Raw genomic sequence first — 27167 nt, forward strand, 5'->3', positions numbered from 1 at the left:
AGGTGTGAGGGAGCTCTTAATGGTCAGCATTAGCATTGCTTTAAACTGATCATGCTCCTGACCCCTCAGGTAAATGTAAAAGATCTCATGGTGCTACTTTAAATGTTAACTTCTAGAAAGCCAATTGAAGGATGATTTAGGAGTCAATCTTTACTCAGTCATATACACAGGAACCTCTTATCTGAACGAGATGGGTGGTAACTATTTCGTTTGGATAATTGATTATTCCATTAATTGATTCAATGACTTTTCTCTGGGGCTCGGAGTTCTTGGTTCAGGCTGCTCTGCATTCAGGTGACGAGGCAGCAGCACACCCCCCCCCCCCCCCCCCCAATCCAACACCAACCTCCCGTCCACCAATTAGTGTGGAAGTACAAGGCAGCTTTCACAATGTTTATTCCTCAATTAATATTTAAAAAACACTGATAAATGCATCACAATCAAATTTTGTTTAGAGATGATTGCTGTGCAAATATTGGCTGCCATATTTTCTTCACAGCAAGATTTTATTGCAAAAGCCATTTAATTATGAAAGTGTTAGGACACACTAAAGCTGTGAAAGGCTTCATGTAGATGTAAATTCTTTTTTCCATTTTTTTTGGATAAATACTTAAAGCAAAATCTTGACGCACACACATATTAATACTGGAGATGATGTCCTGGTCAGAAGATCACAAGACAGAAGCAGAATTAGACCATTCAGACCATAGAGTCTGCTCTGCTATTCGATCATAGCTGATATGTTTTTTTAACTCTGCTCTCCTGCCTTCTCCCCATAACGGAGACAGTGAGGTCTGCAGATGCTGGAGATCAGAGTCTAGAGCATGTTGCTGGAAAAGCACAGTAGGTCAGGCAGCATCTGAGGAGCAAAAGAATCGATGTTTCAGACTGCAGCCCTTCATCAGGAAGGAGGCTCTCCATCCAGAGGCTCCTAGCCTCATTCCTGAAGGGCGGCTCCAGCCCGAAACGTTGATTCTCCTGCTCCTCGGATGCTGCCTGACCAGTGCTTTTCCAGCAACACTTCGCCCCATAACATTTGAGCCAACAGTCCACATTAAATCACAAAAACAGATTCATTGTTTCTGCTAACTGGGTGCCTACAGATCATTAGGAACTATATTTCAAAATCAATTCAGTTAGCATGATGTACTTTGCAACATCGAGACACTGAACAACAATATGTAAATGTAATTTTTCTTTTCATTTCAGTTTCTATTATTTAGCCCTAAATTAGGAATTGCATTGGAAGTTACAAATCTTATTGCAAACTTTTGCTTTTCTAAATTGTTGTGAGGAATTAATTGTTGGCTTCCATCCTACAATATTCTGAGTTCAGGGTAATTGGGGTGTCAAGGTGTACTGTACTTTTGAGAGAGGAAGCTAGCAAAAACTGACTGAAAGCACAATGTCCTGAACAACTTAAAAACTTAAGCTTAGTTGAAACAAATAGCTGGAGTTGCATTGTCATGGAACAAAAACAAATTCAAATTTGGCCAGTTTAAACTATGCCCCAGATACCAAAATCCAATTGGATTTGAATTTAGTGTTTTTGTGACATCAAACCAATGACATGATCTGATGTTTTGGGGCATAAAACTGGACATTTCATCAGTTAGGGGGAGAACTGCCAAGAAAACCAACAAGTATAGACTGCTAGCTGAATAGTCCTCTGAAAGGTAACTGTCCATAAGAAATTTGTGCAGTAGAACACCAAAGCCAACCTAGAGAAAAACCTACAGAGGAAAATCTACAAAGGAGAATCGAAAGAGCGGACTGGTTTTGAAGCATGATTTTTTTTTGTAAATCTTAATCAGGTTTTTTTTTAAAAATCAGACCAGTATTGTAGAACGGGAGGCAAAAGATAGGTTAAGAGGAAGGAGTTATCAATAGTTATGGTTTAATGTTCTCTGTTGGATTTAAATAATAAAATAGTTAATTTTTACTTTAGACAGTGATCTCTGGATTAGTTCTTTGCCTCTGGAAATTTAAACAGATTATGGAGCAAGGTGGGCTTCTCTGTGTCAAGATTAGAGTGGTGCTGGAAAAGCACAGGTCAGGCAGCAGAGCAGCAGGGAAAAAGAAAAATCGACATTTCAGGCAGGAGCCCTTCATCAGGAATCCTCAACCAAGCTGGAGGGTGCAAATGGCCTACTCCTGCTCCCCATTACTTACATTCTTATTCTGGTTACCCTGTTTAAGTCATTTTGAAAATGCTCAATATGACAGCTTTGAATAATGCCTAGTTTTTTTTTCCAATTTAAGTTGTTGAAAACTAATAGCTATCCTCAGGACATTCCAAAATATTTTTACAGTTACAGTTAATGGACTGCTGTAAGATTGGAAACTTTTGCCAAATAAAATTAATTGATCCACAAGTAGTAAACTAAAGTGTACTTAACAACAATAGACTATATTCATTAAGGGAAAGTTTGGGCAACACTAAAGCAGAATGCTTGCTATCTTTAAAGTAATAATCGTTAAACTATTTGACTTAGTGAGTATCTGAGCTTTAAAGGGAGGGAAGTGGTAAAGGTTTGAACCACACGATGCCTTCTTTTCTCACTATGGTTTAATCGCCTTTTAATATGACTCTATAACTGTCCTTCCCTTACGAAAGTGGTTTTGTGACAGCACTCCAGAATAGCCAAATTGAGCAGTGCTCACAAATGAGAGTGGTGTAGTAATGTATAATTAATCCACTGTTACAATCTTGAGTTCGTAAGATTGCAATATTTTAGGAATATCAACTGTATTGAACAAATGTTTTGCAGTCATCACTATAGAGGATACAAGTAACATCTGACGTGCAGTAATAAAGCAGGAAATGGGAAGCAGTAACTTAGTAAAATCACCAATCACCAGATAAAACATTGGAGCTGCAAGCTGGTAAGTGCCTGCATCCTTATGGGCTTCATCCTGAGGTCGTAAAGGTCGTGGCTAGTGAGATATGGATGCATCGGTTTTAATTTTCCAAAGGTCCTTTGATTTGGGAAAGTTCCACTATACTGCAAAGTAACCAATGCAATCCCTTAATTCAAAAAGGGAAGAACAGAAATCATGAATGTTCAGACCAGTTCGTCCAACGTCCAAATGTAAAATGTTAAAAGATATTATTAATACGTTACAGTTGGGCACATGCTAGCCAAGTTAACTTGATTGCATTTTTTGAAGAGGGGACAATGAGAACTGATGAAGAGTGGTGGATGTTGTCTATGCGGACTTCAGAAAGACATTCAAATAGATTCTGCATAGTAGACACGTTAGCAAGGTTAGATCACATGGAATGCAGACAGCACTAATCACTTGGATACAAAAATTAGCTTGAAAGTAGAAAACAGAGTGGTAACTGAGCATTGTTTTTCAGACTAAACGCCTGTGATCAATTGTGCGCTGCAAGGATTGGTGCTGGGTCCAAGACTTTTTGTCATTCACATAAGTGATTTGGGTGTGACTATAGGAGGATGATTTAGTCAGTCTGCAGATTACACCAAAAATTGGTGTAATGGACACAGAAGGTTATTTCGGTGTACAACAGGATCTTGATATATAGACCGATGGGTCGAGTGGCAGCAGATGGAGCGCAATTTAGATAAATGTGAGGTATTTTGATAAGGCAAATCAGGGCAGTGCATATACACTTAAATGGAAGGGCCCTGTAGAGTATTGTGAAAGCAAGAGGTCTTGGGTTGCAGGTTCATAGTTCCTTGAAGATGGAATTTCTGGTAGACAGGGTAGTGAAAGCAGCGTATGGCATGTTTGCCTTTATTGGTTAATGCATTAAGCACAGGGCTTAGGCAGGCAGGTTGTGGCTGTACAGGACATTGGTTAGCCCAATTTTGGGACATTGTATTCAATTCCAGTCTCCCAGCTATAGCAAAGATGTTCTTGAACTAGAAAGGGTGCAGAAAAGATTTACAGGGATATTGCCAGGGTTGGAGGGTTTGAGCTATAGGGAGGGACAGAATGGAGTGAGGTTATTTTCTCTAGAGTGCGGAGAGGTTTATAAAATCATGAGGGGCATGGATAGGGTGAAAAGTTAAGGTCTTTTTCCCCTCAGAGTAGGGGAGTCCAAAACTAGAAGGCATAGGTTTAAGGTGACAGGGGACAGATGGACATAAGGGGTAACTTTTTCTTGTAGAGAGTGGTGCATGCATGGAATGAGCTGCCACAGGAAGTGATGGAGGCTGGTCTAATAACATTTAAAAGGCATCTGAATGGGTACATGACTAGAAAGGGTTTAGGGGGGATATGAGCCAAATGGAACTAGATCAAGTTAGGATATCTGATCGGCATGGACAAGTTGGACCGAAGAGTCTGTTTCCATGCTGTCGAACTCTATGACTGTGTATTCAGGCAGAATCCACATGGGTGTATGAAAGAGATATGTCAAGTTGATGTAGCTATTGGAGATCTTCCAGGAAGTAACATACACTTCAGATAATGGAGAACAGTGGATGGTCTGTACTGGATTTCCAGAAGACATCTGATAAAGCGTTATATCACAGGTCGTTGTAGAAAATAAAAGCTCATTGCTTAGAGAGCAAGAAATTGTCATTGATAGAAGATTGGCTGGCTAGCTAACAAGCAGAGAGGGTAAGCACAAACTGTTGTTAAGATATAATGAGTGATATACCAAAGGGGTCAGCGATGAGACCTTGACAGTTTATGATTTAGATGGCAGGGGGGACAATATGGTGGCCATATGTGCTGACAAGGCAAGGATAGGAAGGAACAAAGTTGTGAAGTGACATAGGAGGCTACAAAATTATACAAATAGATTAAATAAGTGAGCAAAGATGTCAAACCTTTAGAATACAATGTGGGAATATGTAAAGTCACCTATTTCAGCAGGAAAAATATGTATCTTATCTAAATGGTGAGATACTGTAAAGCTAAGAGATTACAGAGGGATCTGAGTAATCAAGTGCATGAATCATAAAAGGTTAGAAGGCACATACAGCAAATTAGAAACCTAATAGAACATCATTTAACATAAAATTAGAGAGGATGTGTGTCAGTTACATAGGGCATTGGTGAGACTGTCTCCAGAGAACCGTGCACGGTAATTGTCACCTTCTGTAAGGAAGGACACAAATGCTCTGCAGGAATGCTTACTAGTTAGGTGCGCTAGGTTGAATTCTTGTGTCAATTAGTTGACTTCAATTACAAATAACTGCAAAGTGTGGGAAAGCCAACAAAGGGCATCTGTGACACAGAGAAACTGATTTGTACAGGAGATTAGAAATCACCAAAAACACTATCAAGCACCTGCTCCATCATTGTCTTTGCAATTTTGTAACTTGAAACAATGATAGGGAGCACCAAACATCTGTAAAGTTATAGTGATCACCAGAAGAAATCAAAAGCATCACATTATTGATGACCCTTTTAAAATAGCAGTAGTTGGGGTGCTGCTGTACACAGACAGAGCTGTGCAACTTTAACAGAGGTTATTAGCTGGAGCATTGAGCTCCAAAATGGCATTAGCCTCACTTAAATCAGGATCATGCTTCGCCTTTTCTGCATAATTCTGTCAAACATTTACTGTTCACAAACTGGCTCCTTCATTCGTATAGCAAATGGCGCACTGTGCCCCACTAGTGTAATCAGGTCATGGGGATATCATTTGGGAGCTCAAAGGGTACTAAAAATGTACAATTCTCCATGTTCAAAGCTTAATTGTTCATCTAATTGCAGCCTGACAATAGACAGCTGTATGATGTCAAGCTTCATTGTTTGTCCAATTATATCCTGACTTGGAAACCATGCACATCAATTGGATAACCATCAGATAAAATGACGACAGCCCAAGTTCATTGCGGTTATAGCAATCTACTGTCAACTGAAGTTAGTAACAATACAAGAATTCACTCTACAATACTCTAAATAACTCAGTAGCTCACCAAATCAACTATAAAATTCAGTTGTTTCAAATACGATGCTCCTACCTCAAATTATTCTGACCAGAAAATATTCTTCCGAAATCAAAATCTTTTTTTAACTTTTCCCCAACAATGTAACTGAACAAAATGGAAAACTGAACTAAAGTCCTATTTAATAAGGCTGGACAGACCAGAGAATAAAAGGGTCGGATGTGCCAATAAAACATTTGTAAGATAAATTACAATTGATTGTGATGGTATAATTACTTTCCATGTTACTCACTTTCTGAATTAAATGTGCTTCCTCTCAAAGGTTAATCCTTTTATGGGAGAGCCTGGGATCAAAGGACATAATCTCAGAATAAGTGGTTGCACATTTAAAAGAGAGGACGACAAATTTCTTCTGAAGATTGTGAACCTCTGGAGTTCTCTTACAGATAGCTGTTGAGGCTGGGTCATTAAGCAAATCCAAAGCTAACATAGGCAGATTCTTAATCAGCAAGGAAATCAAGGGCAATGGGGTAAAAGGCAGGAAGTGGAATGAAGTATTATCAGATTAGTAATGATCCCATTGAATGGCACAGATCTAATGAGCTGAATGGCTGACCTCTGCATCTAGTTATGATAGAATAGTCACTTAAAACAAAATTCTCCAGGGCAGTTAGGGGTGGACAATCAAAGCTGTCTGAGCCAGCAAGACTCATAGCCAATGAATGACACAGGACAAAGCGTCTGCTATTCAACTGCTCAGCTCAGCGAACATACACACAACCACGACAACCGGCACCCAAGTACAAATCTTACAAATGATTCATAAAAACAGTACTCTAATCATATGACCAGAAGTATACTATTGATGATTTTACGGTGGATACATGCAGTATAGAAATCAATTCAGCTTAAAGATCATATCATGTGAAGAGTTAGCGGAAAATGCATCAAAAATAACTAAAAGCCTAACTATTATAAGAATCCATGGGATTTAACATTATAACACCACCTTGATCTTCAGACTAGCTTCTGTGCCGGTGGAGGGTTTCTTATTGACTATTGCTAGGAAGTGTACAAATATGAATATAAGAAGAGGGTCAAGAGCTTACTATGACTGCTACCTCAACTGACAAACAGCAAGCCCAATTAGAAAGAAAATAGTACCTACAGAATCACACAATGCCATTAAACAACTGATGTCTCTGGAAGGCAAGAAAAAAAAAATAAAACATTTCTTTTTAAACAAAGCCAAGTTGAATATCCTCAGAACATTACACTTAATAATATGCAAAGGTCAGTGAACAAATTAGTTTTTTGATCAGTTTAGATCCACTGTCTTGTCATTTAATCAACAGTATTATATCATTTCAATTTTCTAAAACACTAAAAGCATAATGCAAGTAAAAGAAATAAGAACTTCAAATCATGGTCTAATTATAGCTCTTGAATGCAAATTATGCAGTTTAACTAAGGAAGTTTGTTAGTGACCAAAATAAGACAACCTTACAAAAGTAGAATATATTATACCCTGTGAACTCCAAATGGTGTTCTGAATGTCAACCAAATGCACGATGCAGAATGAAATTAAATGTTACAGTACAAAGGTTTACAGTAGTCTTGTAACTCCAGCGTGAACACACCAAGCTGCTTGCCAAAGGGCAGAGTCAACATAGCATGAGGAGGGAGGTGCACTATGCTGACAAGGCATATGACTGAGAAAACTAGGTGAGAGGTTATAGTCAGGAAGAGCTTAATAAGAGTCTGTAAATGTTTAAAATTAAACACGGACATGACGTGCATATACCACCAGAACATAGCTGTGTTCTAGCTGTATAACATTTAAAACTTGCAATAGACAAAGCTTTAAAGACTAAACATAATTGAGCAGCTGAATGTTACCAGTAAAATTAAAATAAACTGCAAACTAAATTGCAAGGCCAACACAACCAATATAGTCCAAAGATACAAAAGGTTTATTTTAGTTTGCACATTTCGTTCAGTAAAGTTCTGTTCACCAAAAACTTTTAGATGCAGAAATAGCAAACTGATAGTGTGTTATGTACAATGGCAATGAAATGGAAAACAGATCCACATTGGGTGGTGGTGCCACCTAAGGAAACCAGGTTCGCAGGAGACCCACTGTTTTTTTTTTAAATCATTTCCAAGAGATCCTTAATGTCCATATAACATGGCAATAGACAGATATGGCTATTTTTAGCATCACATCGAAGAAAGGTTTCACTGACATCATAGCACTTTACCAGCAGGACTATGCAGTGTTACTTTACATTATTTGGACCCAAAAGGAGTTTTAACATACAACTTTGACTGCTGCTGACTGACATTGAAAAACTAATTTCTGACTTACGTTATGTTCTCTTTTACACTATTCAATCTTGCCACAATGTACCTTTGCAGTTCACTGAGATTTCTCAATTTAAAAAGCCAGGTGGTAAAAGAATGTACAATGTCAGCTTGTGCAAGACTTGGCTGAGGTAAAATTAAGGCTCTAAGTTGTTACAGATTCTAGGCAGCACTGTGTGGCTAATGATCTACAACTATTTCACAATATTCGAGGTCCTCTGACATGTCAGTTGACACAGTGCCACACGAGCCAATGCACTGGTCAATTCTCAGGTCATCAGGACCAAGAATTAATAACAAAATTCTTGCTCATACAGTGTCATGTGAGATGTATGGATCATCTCATTCCTGTAACTCAATAGAAAATCTATTCCCAATCCACCAGACACTGGCAAAGACAATTTTTCATCTAATTGCAGCTGGTCCTCAGTAGATTCCCATTAGTGAGATGACTGAGATCACAGAAGAGCAGTGGAGGAGTGAGTTACTACAAACTTACATCCTTTCATCCCTCAGTGACCCATTATAGTGATTCACCTTGATGTTGCATGCATTAAGTGAAGAACTGGAGTAAGTGCATGTCCCATAATTGAACATCCCAAATGCAATCCCAGCTGCAGATCACACATACACAATAGTCACTTGAGGAAGGTTTCGTACCTCTGAAGCATCATCATCAGGGCAAAATTAGAGGAGCAATTTAGAGTTTCTAAATGACCTGGTGTTGGGGTTTATAAGAATCAAATTCTTAGTTTGATCTCTCTTAGCTAGTTAGCACAGTCCAGAAACAAGATTTCTCCAGTCCACAAACCTCTCATTCAAACTCTGTTCCACCGTACTCTGCTGCAGATTGTTAAACAGTTGAAAACTCCAAACAAGGAATCCAAGCAATGACGTTAATGAGCTTCTGCAATGAACATGTAACATGATCCACATATTCACATTTTAATACTAATAGAGGTATGTCACACTCCAATGAATAATCCCATGAAATGCTTTCAAATAAGCTAACACAGAGTAAAGCCCATTACACTAATTTTACCCCACAGTTTCATATTCTATAGTTTTAAAGATGAATCTGCATAAGTAGGTGTTTTTCTCTTACCCAGTGGTTGTTGCTGCCTTCAATAAGTGCAGAATAGCACAGTAAATAACCAATCAAATTATAAATAGTTAATACAACCGGTTCTTATTAGACAAGCTTAGCAAGTTGACTTGAAGTCAGCACCTTCACTGCTTAAAGTGTAACTCAAGCATCAAGAAAGAGGAGGGATGGTAGGAATGTGTAACAAGACTTGCACTTAAATTTATGGTAAATTAATCTCTTTCTTTTACAGATTTAAACCATTTGAACTGTTGGAATCACTGCATCAGTAGCATTCTGTACAAAGGGGAGGCTTGCACAAATCAGAATTAGGACAGTGAAACTGTACAGAAAATCTGGAAACAAAATCGGAAAATGCTGGAAACACATGGCAAGTATTTTAGCATGTTGAGGGAAAAAAGGTTCATATTTTACAAGTCCATCCTTTATTACAACAAATTTTCCAATATTTTGTGCCAGTAATAATTTTGGAAGAATATAACAGTATTAACCAAAAACTGCAACTGCTTCCAAAAAGTCACTGTTTGAAAAAAGTCAGTCTATTAGCAATACAAATAAATTAATCTCAAAATAGCAAGTGCAGTAATTTATTAATGTCACCATGGAGCCACTTAACATTAAAACAATTAAAACTAAACTATTCTTTTTGGCAGAAAGGCAAAAGTTGGTTTGCAATACCTCACAGATCTCCAGAGTAATGATAAAACCTGAAATGTTATCAGATTTCCCAGTACAAATCAGCTAGTTTTGTTTTGCCTGTTTTCAACTGAAGGTGTACAATATTGCAAGAGTTGCACTGACAACTGATTTGTTGTACTGTGCTTGGTGTCTCAGCCTGGATAGAGTTAGTAGGCAATTCCATTATGCAGTACACCACAGCTGAGTTCAATCTGATCCTCATCTTTGTGCACACTTCTTCCAAGCAGAGGTGGAAACTCTGACTGACATTAGTTAGCAGTAACAGTACTCCCAATTCTGGTCAGTTCTACTAACTATATAAAAAAAACAGAGATTTCAGGATTTATATCCACAAATCCCTTAAGGACAAGATGAGAATGTGGTTTATGAAGCACATGGGTTACTTGTGCTAATAAACAGAAAAATAGAGATTAAAAGCAGAGTCAGAAATTGCTGAACCGTGAGGAACATAGTATAGAACTTTAAATAGACATAGTTGGCAGAATGTGTAGTTAAGAGCTAGACAATATTTAAATACAAAGTGGGAAATAGTTATCTTACCAGGAAGATGACAAAAAGTAAATATAAAACAAGGAGTAAAATACTTAAAGGCCGTTGGAACAGAGACTTCTCTATGTATTTGTCCACAAATCAAAACAAGTGCCAGAAGTGGTTTTATCCCTTGGGTTCTCAGTACAAAAGCAAGAAAACCATGTTCAATTTCAAGAAAATAACAGCATGGCTCCAACTGGGGTAGAGTCCAGTTACACAGGTGGCACACAGATGTAAAGGAATTATAAGGGTGGAGCAGATATGAATAAGATTAGTTTCAGAGATGGGGAACATCAGTTATGCAGAAATATTTGGAAAGTTAGGACTGTTCTCCTTGGAGAAGTAGTGAGAGGGGATTTGATACAGTTATTCAAATTATGAAGGGTCTGGATAGTGTAGTGGGGAAAGTGTTCCTGCTGGTGCAAGGATTGAGAATCAGACGAAACAATATTAAGATCAATGGCAAAAGAACCAAACCTTTCACTTGGTCAAAATCCTGGAATTCTCTCCCTTATGGCATTGAGAGTCAATCCACAGCAGGTGGACTGCAGCATTTCAACAAGGCAACTCACCAAGGGCAACTAAGGATGGGAAATAAATGCTGGCCAGCCAACAACATAAATGAATAAAACAAAACGTAGCAAGTGATTAGGATCTGGAATACACTATCTTAAATTATAGTGGAGTCGAATGAGGCTTTCAAATGGGAATTACACAACTAATTGAAAAGAAAATATTTCAGAGTTGAAGGGAAAAGGCAGAGGAGTGGCACATCTTCAGAGAACCAGTGCCCACGATGAGACAAAGGGCATCCTTGTGTTTCGTAACTATGTCATGATTATATAAACTTTACACATCACTGGTTAGGCCTCAACTAGAGTACTATAGACGATTCTTTCATACTGCCACATTTCAGAAAGCTGAAAAAGCATTAGAAAGAGTACAGGGGAGTTTTACCAGGATAAACTTCAATTCAAGGAGAGGTTTGAAAGCTTCAGCCTATTCTCCAATAAACGAAGGTTAAGAGGTGATCTAACGCAAGTTTAAGACAGTGAGAGATTTTTGTTGAAAAATGATTCCTTAAAACTCTATTGCATGAGCCAGAGGGGAAGTCAAGGATTTTAAGTGATTTTGAAAATATCAGAAAAAGTGTTTTGAGCTACCAAGCTGAACTCTACCCAAAAAGGTGGAAGCGGATTCTGTAAATATTTTTAAAAAACATTTAGGCAAGTTCTTGAGAGTGAGGAACTTTAAGATTTACAAACAAAAGCAGTGAAATGGGACGAAGCTGACTACTCATTTATAGTATCAGCACATACAGGATTGGTCTGTATGTCCTTTTGTGCTGCAAGTTTCCATGAATCTACCAACTGTCAAAGCTGGAATTTCTGAGATCAATATCACTCACTAGGAACTGCATTTATCTGCAAGACATGCTAATTTTTAAAATCTCCTTTTCTCAAATAAGTGACACCAAACAACTCGCTACAATAACTTGTATTTGCCATAGACTTTATCCAGCTGGATTGTTTGGGTCATCTCCAGAAATTCAAGTTCAATCTGTCAGATACTGCTGTGAGCAATCGGAGGAAAAAAAATTAACAGATATTAAAATAGTATTTTTAAAAAATAGACAGTCAAGAATCACCTCTTTGGTTTAAATCTAAAGAGGGCATTCAATATCCAACTGGCGTAGGAAGATGGTGTGCCATGAGGCTGAACATGTCAGATGACCAACTGAGAGCACTTCAGAGCTGTTTGCAATAAAACCTTCAGGGATAGGTCCACCCAGAACTGAAAATGATATCAGTTGCTGGAAATCTTTCTAAGTTTTATTTTACTTATGTTTGGGATGTGGATATTTCAGGCAAGGCCGGTATTTATTGCCAATTTCTAAGTGATAGCATGTTGCCTTCTTGAACTGCTGTCTCCATTCAAAGTAGCTACACTCTGCTGTTAGAAGAAAGTTCCAGGATTTTAAACCCAGTGAGTGAAGGAATTGCAATATGGTTCCAAGTCAGGATGGTATGAGGTATGGAGGGAAATGCAGTAGGTGTTCTCATGCATCGGTTTGTCCTTCTGGTCAATAGAGGCTGTAGTTTGGGATGCTGCTTTTGAAGGAACGTTGAGCGAGTTGTTTCAGTCTCTTGTAGATTGTATAATCCAGTGTGTACTAAGGTAATTATCTGACAGTCATTAAAAGCTGAACATATTTCCCTGACCTTACATTTATGGGCCATTATAGAAGATATTCATAACTGCCTTCCCTCCTATAGCAAATGAAAATACTGCTGAAAACTCTGCAATGATATGCTATGGATAAACAAATAAAAATTGAATATGATATGAGCAAATGCCTTCAAACACTACATAAGGCGAAAGGTTCAAAGCCACAAAATCCACAATTACAGATGTACTTTTCCACCATGAGCAGACTGTCAGCACAACAATGTGACAATGACTCAGCCTTTGCCTTTATTAACAAATATCCCCGTTTTTCATCAAGGAATATCATTTCGCAGTTGTCAGTAGTCCATCATTATATTAATCGAAGTGGCTGATTTAGAGCCCAACTGTTGAATGTCATCAGGTACACAAAGATTTACATTGCACTCACTGATTGCTGAAGCAGGAGAATCGTGCAGAAGGAATTACTGAAGAGAGATCTGGAACAGAAACACTAAGTGATTTTCTATCCTTTGAAGACCTGTGCAAAGAACGGCTCCTATCCACACTGGGTTCACCTAATTTAGGCATTACTCTTTCAACTGTAGTCATGTAGATACATTTAAGATGAAACTAGAAACAAGAATTCTTGTGGTGCTGTGCTAGTATCCCTACCTCTAAGCCAGAAGCCCAGGTTCAAGAGCCACCTGCTCCAGAGGTGCTTCATATCATCTCTGAACAGGTTGTTAGAAAATATAATCAACATGAGACTGAGTGGTTTGAATTTCTGGATTCAGGTTCCAGTCTCAGTGGAGGGATTGTTTAAACCCTGCTGCTGCCCGAGTTTGAGCAGTTTACAAACTCTCAGAGAGCACTCGTCATGTAGTGATAGTGTTCCAACCTCTGGGCCACTGGATGATACAGGTCATTCAAGTCCCACCCACTCCAGAAATGTGTCACAGCATGTCTCAACAGATTAATCACAAAAAGTGACGAAGAAGTGAATAGGAAATAAAACGTGGATTTAATAAAATGATTTGTACTATAAGGAACAGAGATAGCTTCTGAGCCTGTGCAGATCTGATGACTTCTCACCAACTTCTCACCATCTTTTTCACATTACCAAGCTGTCCAGCCACCTGGAAACCAATCACAATGTTGACAAGAAGAAGATCTTTGTCATTAGGAACTCATGACTAGCCCACTGACCAATCAGCTACTTGTTGCTGGCTGAAACTTCACAACCTTTGGCTACAGCTCAACCGCAAAAAAAAATCCACTACTGCTTGAACGAGCAGCTGTATAAATAGTTCTTACAATGAGTTTCGGGTTACTTATTTTTAAAAACTGCAGTGATCCATTAGCAATCCTTGGTTCTTCAAAACACTGTTTCACCTTCCTAAATCAACTTATTTTCTACCATTCAGTTCTTTCTTCCATATATTAAACACGCGGCTAACGAAACATGAATCTTTTGGCAAGTGGATCTTGTATTGAATAACGAATTGATTGCATGCTCATAAATAGAAAAGATTGTTGTTAGAGGCTGTATTTCTGCATCAGGAACTGCAGCATTTGGTCTATGAACCAATGGTCTTGACAACATTTACTAGTGACCTGGATTGTGGTGTCAGTAATTCATTGACAATAGAAACACTTGCGCATGTATGCGAACAGATTTGATGGGGGAAATGAAGCTGTTATCAGAGGGAATAAATGCTGTTCATGATATGAATACAGCTAATGCCAAATGTGTATTATGCAGTAAAGATATCAAACTCAAAAAATTGTTGAGTAGGTAAGTAGCCAGATGCAAAACTTATATTAATATCCTTAAGTTCTCAAGAAGTACAAGGCAATAGCAAAACATCAAGTATATTCGAATGGTATGATGATCCAATACAAAAATCGCAATATTGTTCTTCTACAAACCTTGGAAAGCCTCATCTATAATATTGGCTTTTGTTTTTGTTCCCTCTTGTGGGTGATTTTAGAGACCTTCATGAGAAAAAGCCATTATATTAATATTTAACTTAAAAAATCAAGAGTTGGGTATGTTTTAACCAAGAAAAGTATAGATGTTGCCTGTCTTTACCAAGGGGATTAAACGGTGTATATGAATTAGATTAGAAAGGAGCAAGATACATGATATTAAAAAGTTTATTTTTGCTGACAGTACTCACCGTTGGAACAAATTGCCAACTCATACAGCAGATATGGATTTGAAAGGAAGAAGAATGAGCAAGTGCTATGGCTAAAATCACAACGTACAAATAATAAGTATTGTGCAATTCATTTTACGGTCACCATGATCTCCTGGAACTCAGTTTGATTGCTCAAGGATCAAAGAAATTTTAGTGATCCTTTCCCTCAAACTGACAAGTTTTTGACTTTCCCAGAGAAAACAACTGCTGGTGGCTAAGGGGCATTGAGGATCAAGAATTCCAGCTGCACCATGACCTGGTGCATCTGTTGGCCTTTCCTGTCCTTACATTTGAACTTTTCCAAACAGTGTGGTGGTGGTGGTATTACATTTATTTCTCAGAGCCCTAGGTGAAAGACTAAGGGCTGCATTTTCTCTAGCAAGAGTAGTTCAAAGCGATAAGGAAAACTGAACTTTTAAAAATCTAATCTAGGCTTTATTCATGATTTTAAAAATTCCCATTCATGTAATCTATTCAAAGCTTTACAATTCAAGTGTTCAATTTCTTAGAAAAATAAAACTTTCATTTAGACCCTGCAAAAGATAATCCTTTAACTCCAAGTTGCCCAAACTGTGAACTCAAACCCCAGCTGAAAAGTGTAGTTTTTGAAACTTAAGCAAATGTTTATAATGACATAATAAAAGGTCCTTCTAGAATTTTAACAAGGAACCTCTATTGAAACTGCTAGAACAGATATGAATGTATTTTTCCTAAACTGCACCAGTCGGCCTGTCACTCAATGTAGTCCAGCAGACATTTTAAACTCTCATTAACACTTTAAGGCTCTTTCCTTCAACTTTCAAGAGTGAGGGATTTTTAAAAACTTCTGATTACAAACTTATATAGAACTAACCCACTTTTAAGAGCATTTATGTCAACTCCAATTCATTGCTCTCACATTACAGGTGAAAGTACTTAGGACAGCCAAAATTGGGTCTGTTTCATCACACCCGAAGGTGTCATTAACATTCCACTACCTTCCCATGCCCAAACAGAATGTGAAAAAATACTCTAAAGAAGTACTTCCTGAAATGTCATTAGTGTTGCAACGTAGGAAAAGCAGCAGTTAATTTGTGTACTGCACACCCCTAAACTCCCTAAAACAGATAATCGGTTTTCAAAATTAAATCAAATATCGGCCAAGGAACAAGGGAAAACTCCCCCACTCATTGAAATAGTGCCATGGACTATTTTATATGCACTCTAACAGATAGAGAATGAGATTCAGTTTAATATCTTGTCCAAAAGCACTTGCCAACATCATTGAGGGAAACTGCTCAGACCACTTAAGTAAACAATGTGAAGGTGCCTCATAACTGTCAGTGCAGCACCTAGTGTTAACTCTATCAAAACTAAGTTTCTGCGGAACCAAGGTTCAATAATGCTATCCAAGATAACAAGCTACACAAAAAACTTATTGGTTTTATAAATCTGTCATGCAAAATGGTTCTATTGGGTACAAATATTTTGCACTCCTTGGTTGTTAATGCCTTTCTCTTTGGCTCATCTAGTTGTGGTGCCAAGAACAGATGGGGATGTAATGGCCTAGTGGATTAACTGCCCAGCAATAATACCAGAGACCTAGGGAATGTTCTGGGCATCCAGGTTCAAACCACGCCACGGCAAATGGTAAAATTTGAATTAAATAAAAAAATGGGAATAAAAAGTCTCATGATCATAAATCCATTGTTGATTGTCAGGAAAAAAAAACACTCACCTGGCCTACTAATGTCCTTCAGGGAAGGAAACTGCTTTCCTTACTTGATCTGGCCTACATGTGAATACAGAAACATAGCAATGTCATTGACACTCAACCATCTTCTGTACAATTAGGACGGACACTAAATACTGGCCTAGCTAGTGATGTCCTTGTCCCATGAATGAATTTTTAAAAACGTTTTGCCAAACTATTGGTATCTCCTTTGAGGCATTGCAAACATTAACTTTAGCAAGCCTAACAATCAATTCACAATATAAGCTCACCTACTTCACATGCTCATAACACTCCCCTATAAAGGGGGTTCAACAACAATACTGGTTCAGTACCTTCTCCTATTGACATTGCAGGCCTGGGCTAGCAACATAAAGATCAACAACACAAGTTCAAATTCCACCATGACAAATTGTGAAATTAAATTTAATGTTTAAACAAGAGACAACAAAATACTATGAGCACTCTCACTCAGATATGAGCCTTGGCTCATGATAACACTCCAGTTAAGTCAGAATGTTGTAAATAACCTGATACTTCAATATAATACTGAAATGCAGTTTTTCCAAATGATTCCTTCAACAAAGCACTTCTCAAATAGATGTAAAAGACCGAATAACACTAACAAAAAACCAAAAACAAACTGCAGATGCTAGAAATCAAAGAAAAAGAGTGCTGAAAAAACTCAGGTCTGACAGCATTTGTGAATAGAAAAGTTAACATTTCAAGTCCAGTGACATACTCAGAACAGCTTTAACTCTGCTTTCTCTCCAGATGCTGCCAGACCAACTGAAGTTTTCCAGCAATTTCTGTTTTGTATCTTGCATCACTATATGGAGAAGAGTTGAAGAATTCTCCTCTGAGCTGTAGCAAATATCTATATCGCAACTAACGTCAATAAAACAGATGATTCATCATTTGTTTCATTGTAATTTTTGGAAACATGATATGCACAGATTGGCAGCTGTAATTCTTGCATTATAGCAGGGACTACAAAACGCTTTGCGAAGTCTGTACTGTGTTTCTTGTGCTCAAGTCTGTAAAGTGGGATTTGTGCACACAAATCATTGCATTTACACTACAGCAGAAATACTGATAACATCAACACTGTGAAAGGCATCCAATAATGTGTCCCATGACAGACTCAGCACATTTGAAGTCTTAAAATTGTGAAGAAGGGTTGTTTTTCAGACTGGAGTGTAAGCAGTGGTACTTTAAATGCCGATGCTGGGACCACTACGGTTTTTGATATATCATAATTATCTAAGTTTTGTGGCTCAGAACTTGGAAACGTAATGAAGAGGATAGTAGGATACTCTGTCATGGAGTCTAGCATGATCATTGTGCTGTGTGGGACAGATTTCAAAGGACCTAGCAACTTAAAACTGGTCATTCGTGAGGCACTGTAGCCATCAGAAGCAGAATTGCTTTTAACCCAAGATGTGTAACCTCATAGATCGGTATATGCATGTGGCATCAAGAACCCTTTGCAAAACTGAGAATCAGAGGAAAACTCTCCACTGAGTCATACCAAGCAAAGGAAAATAGTTATTGTTGCTGGGTGTCAATCATCTTAGCTACAGGATATCACTGCAGGAATTCCTCAAGGTAATGTCCTAGGCACAAACATCTTCAGTTGCTGCATTAATGCCCTTCCCTCTATCATAAGAACTGAGGTGTAAATGTTCACTGATGACTGCTCAATACACTCAGTACCATCAGCAATTCCTCAGATACTGAATTAGGCTCTCCAACAATAGAGACTAACCATTATCCCTTGACATTCAATTGCATTACCAAAACTGAACCTTCCAATATCTACATAGTATGGGGTTACCCGACAATGAACTAAACCAGTGCATAAATACTGTGGCTGTCAAATGCTGGAAATTCTGCAATAGCTCACCTTACTCAAAGCCTGTCTATAAGAGACACATCAGGAGTGTGATGGAAACCTCTCTGCTTGCCTGGATGAGTGCAGCTCCAATAACAAAACCATCCAGGATAAAACAGCCCGCTTGAGTGGCACCTCATCAAACACCTTCAACATCACTCACTGCAACAATGATGCACAGTGGCAGTGGTGTGTACCATCTACAAGCTGCATTGCAATAATTCACCAAGGCTTCTTAAACAAGATTTTTGAAAACTGAAACTTCTACCACTTAGAAGGACAAAGGCAGCTGATGCACAGGAACACCATTATCTGCAGGTTCACCTCCATATCACAAAGCCTGATCCAGAACTATACCACTGTTCTTACCATTACTGGACAAGATCCTGGCACATGAGCGTGGTGCTGGTGAAGCACAGCAGGTCAAGCAGCATCTGAGGAGCAGGGGAATCGACGTTTCGGGCGTAAGCCCTTCAGAGAGAATTCCTGATGAAAGGCTTACATCCGAAACCGCGATTCGCCTGCTCCTTGGATGCTGCCTGACCGGTTGTGTTTTTCCAGCACCACATTCCCGATTCTAATCTCCAGCATCTGCAGTCTTCACCTTCTCCAAGATCCTGGCATTCCTGCTGACCAGCACTGTGTCCACCCACACCACATAAACTATAGCAGTTCTAAAGGACAGCTCACCACCACCATTTCCAGAGCAATTAGGAATTGGAAATAAATGTTGACCTTGCAAACAGCATATCCCACAAGTTAATATTTTTAAAAAAATCAAGAGGGCTTAGACTGTTGAAATGCACAAATCATGTCAGAAGAAATGTGATGCAGAGAACTGTGGAATGATATGTTTTGAATAAAGAGGGCAATATAAACTAAAGAGCATAATTTTAAAGTACAGGAAACACATAATTGGAGTTACATATACAAAAATTGGTGAAGTTGACAGCAAAAGTTGAGAAAATGGTGCTTAAAGATACAGATGATGAGCGTTTGAGATGCATGAAGTGAAACAGCATTGCGCCAAACCTCTCTAAAATCAGTGTTCAGATCTATAGGCCTGAGGGTTCAAGTTCAGCTCCAAGTCCCATTTGCCCTGAAGATGTGCCAAAGTACGTCCAGACAGGTTAATGAAAAAAAAAGTCTTCATCTCTCAGCTATCTTTTCCCATCCTCCAAGTTATGTGATATGCTATTGATGACCATATGCTAAATTCTTATGCTAACAGACTACAAATGAACTTTATCCTATCTAGGTCTGGCCTAGAACATACTCAGACTAAAAATTCAGCATCAAACCATAAAATGCAGGAGCATAAGTAAGCCTTTTAGCCAATCAAGTCTGTCCTGCAAATCAATGATAACGGCTGATCTGGTAATACTCACTTCCACTTTCCTGCCATTACCCCATAACCCCTGATAGACAAAACTCAGGGGTTTTGTCTATGTTTGAGAAGGCACCATGCCCATCTGGGTCCAGTGATCAAAAAGGCTTTGCCAATCTCCATTTACTTTCTCCTTTTATAGTCCTGCAACTAGTCAAGATTAGAATGGTGCTGGAAAAGCACAGCATGTCAGGCAGCATCTAAGCTGCAGGAAAATCTATGTTTCAGGCAAAAGCCCTTCACCAGTACCACTAATTTTGACTCTAATCTCCAGCATCTGCAGTACCCTCTTCTGCCTAGTTCTATAACTAGCTGATTTTCAAGCCAACATGTGATATGCTACATTTACCAGTAAATTTCCCTCATATTGATATTAAGGTCAGCTGTGATTGGCAGTGCAGTGTGGAAACAAGTCCACACCAACCCTCTGAAGACTAACCCACCCAGAACCACTCCCCTACCCTATCACTTATACTTATCCCTGACTAATGCCCCAACTGACACATCTCTGAGCACTAGGAGTGATTTAGCATGGTCAATTCACCTAACCGCACATCGTTAGATTTAGTTTATATTACCCCACACAGACACAGGAGGAATGTGCAAACTCCACGCAGACAGTCGCCAGAGGCTGGAATCAAACCCAGGTCCCAGGCACTGAGGAAGCAGTGCTAACCACTGAGCCACTGTGCCACATTAAATTAGCCACCAAAAGACATGACCAACTATCACTAGTATCCATACACACAGACGAAGGAGGACATCTGTTCAACTGGGACAATACATCCATCCTGGGACAGGCTAAACAAAGACACGTAAGGGAATTCCTGGGCATTCCATGAACATACATAGATTTGGACCTCACTTACCAACCTCGCAGACAAAGGACCGGATGTGATATCACCCACAACAACAGACCAAGGCAGATAAACAGCAAGAGGGACTGTTTGATTACACCTAAAATAAACTATGATCAAAAAATAAACGAACGAAGCAAAAAGGAGCATTATAAATCAAGAGAACAACCATTTCAGGCTGTGAAATAATTTTGGATTTCAAAGCAATATGGATTTATAAGCATTTATCTTTGAGATATGAAAAATATCACAATCACCACTGTTAATAGACAGAAGCACCTTGCACAACCACTGGACATCTCGAAGAATTCAACAGGCAAAGAAGCACTTTTATAGTCAGTGATTTACTGCAATTCTGGAAAATTAGCTACATAATATTCAAGTTTTCACCAAAACTGCTGCATTAGCAACATGCACCTCACATGATTACAACAGCTGAACAGGGAAAAAGCAATGGAAGTCTGAACTCCACAGAACTGGATTGCGTCTCAGGGCATTCGACCATGACAGTAATCAGGAATGGAAGCATTACCTGTCACAAGTGGGGAAATATTCAGTTCCGTATTCCTGCTGGAAGAAGTGAAGGAAAGGAGGGGCATCTGGGATTTTTTGCCATTCACATGAAACTGAATTCTCCCAAGCAGTGTTAAGTATCCTGAGAGACACTGAAAGGTTTTAAACCATAATATCAAAATTAAAGAGGAATAACAGGAGGCTGCTCGGCAGCTAGTTTATGTAAGACGAACTGTAGCTACATTCTAACTATTTTTGATTGGTCTTAATCCTGTTAATTTGTCATAAAGCTCTTCAAGAACCAACACGATTTACTATTTGCTATCTACACCATGATTACTACAGGCAACTCAATCGAAACCTTTTGTTGATGTGTATGAAACAAATTGCGTAGAGGGGGGTGTTAGGTAAGTCAGGCTGCCTTAGAGGTGTTCAGTGTCTCTGGGTAAGTGGAGTTTAAAATCACTTGGCCAAGTTGGGTGGACACTCCTCTTGGGGCAAAGCTGGCATCGATAACGTGAGAACAAATGAATGACAGTAATGTTTAAAATGCTTCAGTAGGAAAGGCTCAACTTTTGAATTTCACATTGAATGCATAATGAAAGAAGACATCCAAGGTTATCAAGCTGTGTCTGAGTAGTTGCATCAACTATTTCGATGGGCCCTGATACTCAGATGGCAATGACAGTTGGCTTCTCAAACACAGATCAGTAGAAATGCAAATACTGGAGTGTTTGGGATCAGACATTCAACTTTGCTCATACAACAATTTTTTGTCTACCAGGTTTTCTCTGCCAAGAAAAGCTACCACCTGCTCTAATTACCAGCTAGGTTATTTTGGTCAGTTGATGCAAAAATCTATCAAACTAGAATACAGGGAAAGTGTGGTGAAGCCATAAGGAAAGCCATCTTGCTAATTTGTATCTCATGCAGCACCTCTATCTACTAATCGGCTAGAGTGGCAAGTGCTGAAATGGCCCATCACATTTCTTGGTATTCCATTATCATTATTTCTGCCTATGAATAATTGCTCTGCCCTATTAGCTAAGTCTGATAATAGATTTACATGTTTTCTGAAGCTTGACAAAGTCTTTCAGATTTTTGCCTTCCAAGTTTGATTTTAATTATTTCAAATTTAATTTTTCTATCCAAAAGCAGCTCAAACTGGTCAGTTGACTTGATGGACGCAAATACCTGGTTTCCATTTGAGCCTGTCCAAAGCTGGCATTCTGCACCAAAAGTGAAAACGAGAGTAGCATCATCAGTTATAAAGTGCAGATAAAAATATGAGAGGACATTTGTAAGGACAAAACAAAATAAAACTCTTGTAGTGCAGTGATAATGTCTGAAACAGGAGGCCCAGATCCCACCTGCTCCAGAAGCGTAAATCAATATCTCTGAATCGATTGATTAAAAAACATTGAACACTGCTTGATGCATTTCATATTTCAAGCACATCCACCAGCATTAAAAACCTAGTGATAACTCTAGTTTCTCAAAAGGGTACAAAGAGATTTAACCTTCAGATATATACAAAATGATTTCAATATACTAACATTCAAACACAAGTCAATTAATATGCTCAGGTCTTCCCTCAAACCTCATCAACATCTCCTTCCGTACCTTTCTTCCTCTTAATAGTGCCTGGCTTCCTAAAATGAACTGACACTATTCACCACCTAATGGCAGCAAATTCCACATTCTAATCACCTCTGGACAAAACCCTTGAACATCTACAAACTCATGAAACCCACCTGCAAGCTTTCTGGTTCTCTTCCATACGAGGCATTTATCCGCCTGTTACTCCAAATCCATAACCTCCACCTCCCTCATGGATGGCACAGCCTCCTATCACTCAGTTTGTGACACGTCTCCACAGTTACCCCTCTCTCAGTCTGTGACTCATATCTTCTGTCACTCCTCTGTGACCCAATGCTCAACTCTCCTCAGTGACATACATCCCCCATCACTTCTCTCAGTCTACAACCCACCCTTTTCCTGTGACCTGCCCTTGTTACTCAGCTCTCTGTCCTGTGAAACTCTCAGTCAATGACCAATTAGTAATTGTAGCTATTTCCTCAGGATCCTGATCATATGTTGCTACACCAATCCACTAAACAAGTCTGAGGGTTCTCTATTCGAATTGATCACCTAACTCCCCTTTATCCTTCCTTATTTATGAAGAATGTTCTCCATGAGCTCTCTTCATCTATGATCTATCTCCATGGTCACCCTCCCTCTAACCTAAGGCACATTTCACTGTGGTCCCTTCCATCACTTTCTCTGTAACTCCTCCCTTTTCTAGACACTCCTCTGTTCTCTCTGACCCACCTTCTTCAGACTCCTTACCCGCTTTACCACCTTTGTTCTTTACCCACTCTTGCACCTTCCTTACTCTACACATCAGTTCCTCAGACTCCTCCCAGCTCAGTCCCCCTACTATAACCTCCCGTACACAATCCCTCTCCTCACTCACTAGCCTCCAACTGCTCCTCTCTGACTTCTTCCCAATCTTTGGCCCTTCCATCTCCCCCGGAACTGACTAAAACTCCAAATCATTTCTTATATAATATGTTTAGCTGTAGTCTAATTGTCTATAAGAAATAATTCATATAGGCTTGTATGTGAAAAGAACTTGCAGAGGAAGAGGTAGATACAGGTACACTTACAACATATGACACACATTTGGACAGGTATATGAATAGGAAAGATTTAGAGGGATATGTGCAAACTGCAGGAAAATGGGATTTGTTTAATGGTGTTAGGAAACTTGATTGGCATGAATAAGTTGGATCAAAGGGTCTGCTTCCGTGCTATACGAATCTAGTACAGAATCCTGGTCAGTGCTTTCTCTCAACTCTCCTCTTATATTTGGTACAACACCAGGAACAACAGGCAATTTGTAGCCACTGCTCACTCCTGATCCCTCCCAATCACTGTGGCCCCAACCCCAGATCCTCCTCACTCCTGCCCCTGGTCTTTACCATGTCCAATTCCACCCCAGACTGGAGCCCTCTCCCCATCACTACAGTCTTCCATATCACAGCCCCACCCCTCACATCCTGTTCTGCCTGAACTCTCCCTCAAAATTACAGGTCTCTCACTCATGCCCCTCCTTTCTAACTCCTGCACCTCCAAGTCTGCAGCATCCACCTATTCCTGCATTTCCTTCCATACTGCAGCCTTTTCCTCACTCCTCCACCTCTCCCCAGACTGCAGCCCATTCCTCACATGCCCTGTCACCATGACCTCTAAAACTGCAACCCTCTCCTCTCTCCTGGATGGAGTGGCTTGAGTCTTCTCCTAGGTGTTCCAGTTTGCAGTGCAAACCATTCACTTTACTCAGAAATTCCTTAACAAAGACACCAAGGTAGAGGACAGCAAGATCATGGTTTCCTTTGATGTGACAGCCCTATTCACATCAATAAACATCACCCAAGCCAAAGGAATACTGGCCTCACTGCTAGATGAACCAAGGACACAAACACCTGACAGCACCAACTCCGTCAGCAAGGACAGTATCCTCAAACTAGTAGACCGGTGCCTCACAACCACTTCACCTTCAACAAGACCTACAAACAAATCAATGGGATGCCTAAGGGATCACCAACATCTGGACTCTTAGCAGAAGCAGTTATGCAGGGGTTAGAACAAACAGCACTTACCACAATCAAGCCCAAGCTTTGGGTCCGCTGTGTGGATGTCATCACGAAATGCAACAATTAGGAGAAACACACAAACAAAACATCTTTATCAGTATAAAGTTCAAAGAGGAAGAAAACAGACTCCCCTTCCTAGACAACACAGAAGAATGCAAAGCCAATGGAGAGCTACAGACTAGTGTTCACAGGAAAGGCACACACACCGACTAGATACTCAACTACAGGAGCAATCATTTCAACACCCACAAACAGAGCTGCATCAGGACATTATTTTAAACACCACAACACACTGCAGCATCCAGGAATTAAGAAAAGCCAAGGAAAAACATCTGTACAATGTATTCAGGAACAACGGGTACCCAATACGCGCAGTCCACCGGCTCCTACACAACAGACCTAATCAAGAACACACAACACGCCCAGAGACTCTAGCCATCCTGCCATATATTAAAGACATCTCAGAAATGACAACCAGACTACTATGCATCATTGTAGCCTACAAACTTTGCACAACACTGAAACAGCTCCTGTTGAAATTAAAGGACCCCATACCAACCAGCAGAATGATCATATACAAAATACCTCAAGGACTGCAACAAACATTACATTGGACAGACTGGCAGGAAACTAGCCACCAGAGCACCAACTACAATTAAAATTAGAATCCCTACAACGTGGAAACAGGGCCTTTGGCCCAATATGTCCACACCGACCCTCTGAAGAGTAACCCACCCAGAACCGTTCCCTACATGATCACTTATATTTGTCCCTGACCAATGCCCCTAACTGACATATGTCTGAGCAGTGGGTGCGATTTAGCATGGCCAATTCACCTAACCTGCACATCTTTTGATTGCAGGAGAAAACTCACGCAGACACAGGAGGAATGTGCAAACTCCACACAGACAATCGCCCCAGGCTGGAATCAAGCCCAGGTCCCTGGCGCTGTAAGGCAGCAGTGCTAATGACTGAGCCACAGTACCGCCTTAAACTAGCCACCAAAAGACACGACCAACTATCACTAGTATCCATACACAGAGACAAAGAGGGACACCTGTTCAACTGGGACAATACATCCATCCTGGGACAGGCTAAACAAAGATAGGCATGGGAATTCCTAGAGGCCTGGCATTCAAAACAGAACTGCATTAACAATCATATGCTGCATTAACCATCATATGCTCACCAAAAGACCACACTCCCTGCCTCGCTGCTGCTCCCTTCCCAACTCTTGTCCCTCTCCTCCCTAGGTTGCATTCCCCTTCCCTGCTCAGCATCCCTTCTCCTCCCCAGGCTGCAGTCCCCTTCCCCCCCCCCCCCCCCCCCCCACGGACTGTAGACCCTCCTCCTCCTCCTCCCCCCCCCCCCCCCCCCCACAGACTGCAAACCCTTCTCCTCCTCCTCCTCCTCTCCCCCCCCCCCCACAGACTGCAGACCCTTCTCCTCCTCCTCCTCCTCCTCCTCCTCTCCCCCCACAGACTGCAGACCCTTCTCCTCCTCCTCCTCCTCTCCCCCCCCCACAGACTGCAGACCCTTCTCCTCCTCCTCCTCCTCTCCCCCCCCCCCACAGACTGCAGACCCTTCTCCTCCTCCTCCTCCTCTCCCCCCCCACAGACTGCAGACCCTTCTCCTCCTCCTCCTCCTCCTCCTCTCCCCCCCCCCACAGACTGCAGACCCTTCTCCTCCTCCTCCTCCTCTCCCCCCCCCAGACTACAGACCCTTCTCCTCCTCCTCCTCCTCCTCTCCCCCCCCCAGACTGCAGACCCTTCTCCTCCTCCTCCTCCTCTCCCCCCCCCACAGACTGCAGACCCTTCTCCTCCTCCTCCCCCCCCCCACAGACTGCAGACCCTTCTCCTCCTCCTCCCCCCCCCACAGACTGCAGACCCTTCTCCTCCTCCCCCCCCCACAGACTGCAGACCCTTCTCCTCCTCCTCCTCCCCCCCCCACAGACTGCAGACCCTTCTCCTCCTCCTCCTCCCCCCCCCACAGACTGCAGACCCTTCTCCTCCTCCTCCCCCCCCCCACAGACTGCAGACCCTTCTCCTCCTCCTCCCCCCCCCCAAAGACTGCAGACCCTTCTCCTCCTCCTCCTCCTCTCCCCCCCCCCACAGACTGCAGACCCTTCTCCTCCTCCTCCTCTCCCCCCCCCACAGACTGCAGACCCTTCTCCTCCTCCTCCTCCTCTCCCCCCCCCCACAGAC

General features: G+C 40.6%; 1 protein-coding gene across 4 annotated transcripts in view; it reads right to left on the reverse strand.

Annotated features, from left to right (window-relative positions):
* The window catches only part of LOC140489309 (carnitine O-palmitoyltransferase 1, liver isoform-like), a 104472-nt gene that overhangs the window by 76532 nt on the left and 773 nt on the right, over window positions 1-27167 (reverse strand). Inside the window, exon 2 of one of the 4 annotated variants that reach the window (XM_072588710.1) lies at window positions 24970-24996. The exons of 2 other annotated variants lie outside the window; for them this stretch is intronic. The gene's annotated coding sequence lies outside the window, so the exon portion shown is untranslated. Of the gene's footprint in view, window positions 1-7400; window positions 7510-24969; window positions 24997-27167 lie in introns of those variants that run through there. One more of the 4 variants, XM_072588711.1, reaches the window with a different exon arrangement.

Source organism: Chiloscyllium punctatum, chromosome 18, assembly GCF_047496795.1.
Source record: "Chiloscyllium punctatum isolate Juve2018m chromosome 18, sChiPun1.3, whole genome shotgun sequence".
Classification (NCBI taxonomy): Eukaryota; Metazoa; Chordata; class Chondrichthyes; order Orectolobiformes; family Hemiscylliidae; genus Chiloscyllium; species Chiloscyllium punctatum.